Genomic DNA, 6,418 nt, shown 5'->3' on the forward strand with positions numbered 1-6,418 from the left:
GAAGGACTGTTAGATTGGATGTGCAGCATTTGGTGAGGGGACCAACATGAGAGAAAAAAGAAACCTGACCTCATCCTCACCAACCTGCCTGCTGCAGATGAATCTGTCCATGACAGTATCGGTAGGCATGGTCACTGCACATTCCTTGTGGAGACAAAGTTCCATCTTCACATTGAGGATGCCCTCCATCATGTTGTGTGGCACTACCACCGTGCTGAATGGGACAGACTTCGAACAGATCTAGCAACTCAGGGCTGGGTATCCGTGAGGTGCTATCGGTCATCAGCAGCAGAATTGTACTCAGCTACAATCTGTAACCTCATGGCTCTGCATATCCTCCACTCTTACCCACTAAGCCAGGGGACCAACCTTGGTTCAATGAAAGGTGCAGGCGTGCATGCCAGGAGCAACATCAGGCATATATAAAAATAAGGTGTCAACCTGATGCAGCTACAACACAGGAACACTTGTGTGCCAAATGGCATAAGCAGCAAGTGATTGACAGAGCTAGGCAACTCGGCAATCCCACAACCAATGATCAGATCTAAAGTCTGCAGTTCTGCCACATCCAACCATGAATGGTGGCGGATAATTAAATAACTCACTGGAGGAGGAGGCTCCACAAATATGCCATTTCTCAATGGTGGAGGAGCCCAGCACATTTGTGCAATAGATAAGGCTGAAGCATTCTCAACAATCTTCAACCAGAAGTGTTGAGTGGATGATACATCTCAGCTTCCTCCAGAGATCCCGAACATCACAAGTGCTTTCATCCAATTCAATTCACTCCACTTGATGTCAAGAAAAGGCTGAAGGCAAAAATTATGGGCCCAGTCAATATTCCGACAACAGTCCTGAAGACTTCTGCTCCAGAACTTTCCGCGTCCCTAGCCAAGCTGTTCCATTACATCTGCAACACTGGCATCTAACCGGCAATGTGTAAAATTGCCTAGGTATGTCCGCTGACAAGAAACTGGACAAATCCAACCTAGCCAATTACCACCTCATCAGTCTACTCTCCATCATCAGCAAAGAGATGGTAGGAGTCATCAACAGTGCTGTCAAATGGCACTTACTCAGCAATACCCTGCTCATGATTGCTCAGTTTGGGTTCTGCCAGGGTCACTCAGCTCCTGACCTCATTACAACCTTGGTTCAAACAAAAGAGCTGAACTCCAGAGGTGAAGTGAGAGTGACATCAAGACAGCATTTGACCAAGGATGACATCAAAAGCCACAAAACTGGAGTGAATGGGAATCAGGGGGAAAACACTCCCTGGTTGGAGTCATACCTGGCCTAAAGGAAGATGTTTGTGGTGGTTGGACATCAATTGTCTCAGTTCCAGAACATCACTGCAGGAGTTCCTCAGGATAATGTCCTGGGCCCAAACATCTTCAGCTGCTTCGTCAATGAGCTTCCTTCCAACATAGGTTCAGAAGTGGGGATGTTCGCTTCTGATTGTACAATATTCAGCACCATTGGGTGAGTAAATTTGCAGATGACACTAAAGTCGGTGGCGTTGTGGACAGTGCGGAAGGATGTTACAAGTTACAGAGGGACATAGATAAGCTGCAGCGCTGGGCTGAGAGGTGGCAAATGGAGTTTCATGCAGAAAAGTGTGAGGTGATTCATTTTGGAAGGAATAACAGGAAGACAGAGTACTGGGCTAATGGTAAGATTCTTGGCAGTGTGGATGAGCAGAGAGATCTCGGTGTCCATGTACATAGCTCCCTGAAAGTTGCCACTTGGGTTGAGAGGGTTGTTAAGAAGGCGTACGGTGTGTTAGCTTTTATTGGTAGAGGGATTGAGTTTCGGAGCCATGAGGTCATGTTGCAGCTGTACAAAACTCTGGTGCAGCCGCATTTGGAGTATTGCATGCAATTCTGGTCGCCGCATTATAGGAAGGATGTGGAAGCATTGGAAAGGGTGCAGAGGAGATTTACCAGAATGTTGCCTGGTATGGAGGGAAGATCTTATGAGGGAAGGCTGAGGGACTTGAGGCTGTTTTCGTTAGAGAGAAGAAGGTTAAGAGGTGACTTAATTGAGGCATACAAGATGATCAGAGGATTGGATAGGGTGGACAGTGAGAGCCTTTTTCCTCAGATGGTGATGTCTAGCACGAGGGGACATAGCTTTAAATTGAGGGGAGATAGATATAGGACAGATGTCAGAGGTAGGTTCTTTACTCAGAGAGTAGTAAGGGCGTGGAATGCCCTGCCTGCAACAGTAGTGGACTCGCCAACACTAAGGGCATTCAAATGGTCATTGGATAGACATATGAAAATCGCTTATTGTCACGAGTAGGCTTCAATGAAGTTACTGTGAAAAGCCCCTAGTCGCCACATTCCGGCGCCTGTTCGGGGAGGCTGGTACGGGAATCGAACCGTGCTGCTGGCCTTCCTTGGTCTGCTTTAAAAGCCAGCGATTTAGCCTAGTGTGCTAAAGGAATAGTGTAGATGGGCTTTAGAGTGGTTTCACAGGTCAGCGCAACATCGAGGGCCGAAGGGCCTGTACTGCACTGTAATGTTCTATGTTCTATTTGCAACTCCTCAGATTCTTAAGTAGTGCATGTCCAAATGCAGCAAGGCCTGGACAATATCCAGGATTAGACTGACAAGTAGCCAGTAACATTCATGCTGCACAAGTGCCAGGCAATGATCATCTCCAAAAACAGAGGATCTAACAATCACCCTTGACAGTCAATGGCATTACCATTGCTGCATTTCTGCCACCATCAACATCCTAGGAGTTACTATTGACTAGAACTTGAACTGGACTTGCCATATAAATGCTGTGGCTACAAGAGCTGGTCAAAGGCTAGGACTCCTGCAATGAATATCTCACCTCCTAACTCTCCAAACCCTTCCCCATCTACAAGGCACAAATCAGGAGTGTACTGGATTACTCTCCACTTGCCTGGATGTGTGCAGCTCCAATAACACTCAAGAAACTCAAGCCCACTTGATTGCTACCCTTTCCACAGCATTCAAACCCTCCACCACCAATGAACAGTTGTAACCATGTGTACTATTTACAAGATGCACTGCAGGACCCAACCAAGGGTCCTTAGGCAGCAGCTTACAAACCTAGGACTGTTACAGTCGAGAAGGACAAGGGCAGCAGATACCTGGAAACACCACAACCTGGAGGTTCGCTCCAAGTCACTCACCGCCCTGACTTGGAAATATAGCACCGTTCACTGTCACTAGGTCAAAGTCCTGGAACTCTCTCTCTAACAGCTCTGTGGATGTACCTACACCTAGGGACTGCAACGGCTCAGGAAGGCAGCTCACCATCACCTTCTCCAGGACAACAAAAGATGGGCAATAAATGCTAGCCTGGCTAGTGACATCCACATCCTGTGAATAACTTAAAAAAACAAATGCTTCCATCTCTATATCGCCTGTCTCTATTTGTATTTGAGCTAATGTGGCACTGAACTCTTGTCTGTACCTTTGCCACCTCTGGACTAGATGAATCCAATGTTGTTCAAGTCAGCCTTCTATCCTTTACCATGCATAAACTTAAAATGATCCTGACTTCCGGTGGCGTTTGCGAGCGGGTCGGCCGCATCGAGCGGAGCTCCCGCCGGTGGCCACTATTTGCGGCGATTTTGGGGGTTTCCGCCATTCTTCGCTCTCCCCCCTCCCGATTGTTGTCGGCCTTTGGGACCGTCCCGGGCGTCAAGCGGGGCCGGTTTGAAAACCGGCGTGTGTGTCGGGCGGCTGGAGCTGAGGCGTCGGGTCCAGCACGTGCGGCGGTCGGAGCAGCGGCGGTGGAGCCAAACGGTGGACGAGGTGGCAGGCCCGAAGCCAGGGTGCGATTAGGGGAGATGTTCAACATCGGGTGGCTCCCGCCTAGAATGTTTTAAGAAGACTGAAGTCCAGGCCCAGGGGAATTCTTGAGGAATACAAAAAAGAAGAGGGAGAAATTTTAAAGAAAGTTTGTGGAAAACATTGGGCGTGATTCTCTGCTCCCGCGCCGTTTCAGAGAATCGCCTGGGGCGCCATTTTTACCTGCGACGCCAGTCCGACGCCGTCCCGCGATTCACCCCAGCGGCGAGAACGGCCCCGCCGAGGTCTGCATGGCGCAGGCCAGAGAATAGCCCGGGACCCCCAAAATGCGATTCTCCGCTCTCCCGATATTCTCTGGCCCGGATGGGCCGAGCGGCCTGCCCAAAGCGACGGCTTCCCGCCGGCGCCATCCACACCTGGTCGCTGCCGGCGTGAACACCGCGGGAACGCTGGGGGTGCGGCCTGTGGGGGGGCGAAGGGGGTTCCTGCACTGCGGGGGGTGCTCAAAAGGGGTCTGGCCCGTGATCGGTGCCCACCGATCGGCGCGCCAGCCTCTCTGAAGGAGGACCTCCTTTCCTCCGCTGCCCCGCAAGATCGATCCGCCATCATCTTGCAGGGCGGCCGCGGGGAGAACATCAATCGTGCATGTGCGGGTTGGCGCTGGTTATCCCGCGCATGCACGGTTGACGTAATTTACGCAGCGCCCACCCTGTCATTTACGCGGCACCGCTCCTAGCCCCCCAGGGGAGTGTGAATCAGGGCGTGGGAACGGCCTCTGACGCCGGAGTAAAACATTCCGGTTTTCACTCTGGCGGCAGCACCAGCAAAAGTGCTGACACGATGGCGGATGCCGAACCGCATGGTGGGGCCGCACTGCTTACGGTTGAAAAGATGACCGAGGTGATGGCTGTGGAGCTGGAAAAGCAGTTTGCGAGTCACATGGCGTCTTTGAGGAAGGAGGTGGTGGTCACATTGAAGTCATTGGTGGGGGAGGCAATTGCCCCGGTGAGGGTAGCTGTGGCAAAGACATTAGCCGAGGTGAGAGAGCTGGGCGAGAAGATGAAGGAAGTGGAGGAGGCCGTGTCGCAGCACAGCGACCAGCTCACCTCGATGGGGGACGAGCAGCGAAGTGTGGTGGAGGTCAGAAGAGGGCTCCGAGCAAAGCTCGAGGACTTGGAGAACCCCTCGAGACGGTACAATCTGAGAATTGTGGGCTTGCCCGAAGGGACAGAGGGCCCAAGGCCAACAGAGAACGTCGCTAAGAGGTTGGCAGAGTTGATGGGGGAGGGTGAGAACTCCTCCCGGTACGAGCTGGACCGAGCTCCTCGGTCATTAAGGCCGAAGCCCAAAGTGAATGAGCCACCAAGAGCAGTAATTGTCTGCTTCCATAAGTACTGTATGATGAAGAAGGTGTTAAACTGGGCAAAGCAGAAGCGCGAGGTGCGGCGGGACGTTGCTAGAGTTCGGATTTGCCAGGACTTGACGGTGGAGTTGACAAAAAGACGAGCGGCGTTCGGGCGAGTGAAGGCGGCATTGTACAAAAAGGGGGTGCGATTTGGCATGGTATACCCGGCGAAGCTGAGGGTGACGTATGATGCCAAAGACTTTTATTTTGAGACAGCAGAGGCAGCTGAGGCGTTCGTGAGGGCAGAAGGCTTGGGACAGACGTGAGGCGTGGAGCTGTAAGAGAGACTGTGGACTGTGACTGGGGAGCTGGAAAAGGTATAAATGCTATAACTTTCTTTTCATTCACATGTACTGTAATTTACTTCTCTTCACATTGTTACAGAGTTCAAGTTATTGGTTGGGTTGATTGGCATTCTGTGTTGCGACGGTTATATCTTAGTTTAGTGAATTGTACGGGTTGGATTGTTGTTTTTGTTTTTTTCTCTGGGGCTGGGTGGGAGGGGACGGTATGAACGGCGGTGAGGTGAGAGGAGGGCTGCAGACATTGGAGCCTGGTTAGCAGGTTTCAATGGGCCTACGAGGCGAGCGAGAGCGGGGGGAAGGGATCGATGCTGGGAGATGTTTTTTCGAGAGGAAATGTAGGGGGGGTTTTGGGAGGGGGGAAGGGGTTCAATGTTAATAATGGATAGGGGCGGGCCAGGCTCATGGGCAGGGCCCGGTGGTATGATGGTGGTGGATAAGAAGGGTGGGGGGAGGTGTGAGGGACGCCCAGTTAGGATAGTCACGTGGAACGTGAGGGGGTTAGGAGGTCCGGTCAAGGGTGCTTGCGTATCTTAAAAGTTTGACAGCCGATGTAGCAATGCTGCAGGAGACTCACTTGAGGGTGAAGAACCACGTGAGACTTAAAGAGGGGTGGGTTAGTCAGGTGTTTCACTCTGGACTTGACGGAAGGGCTCAGGGGTAGCAGTAATGGTCAGCAAAAGAGTACGTTTCCAGATGGAGAATGTGGTGGCAGATCAGGGGGGTACATATGTGATTGTGACAGGGGCACTGGAGGGGAGGTTAGTGGCACTGTTAAGTGTATACGGTCCCAACTGGGACGATGTGGGATTCGCAAAGAAGGTGTTTGGAGCCATCCCTGACTTTGACACACACAAACTGATAGTGGGGGGGGACTGGAATTTGGTGCAGGAGCCAAGGTTGGACAGGTCACGGCC

Source organism: Scyliorhinus torazame, chromosome 4 (assembly GCF_047496885.1).
Source record: "Scyliorhinus torazame isolate Kashiwa2021f chromosome 4, sScyTor2.1, whole genome shotgun sequence".
NCBI lineage: Eukaryota > Metazoa > Chordata > Chondrichthyes > Carcharhiniformes > Scyliorhinidae > Scyliorhinus > Scyliorhinus torazame.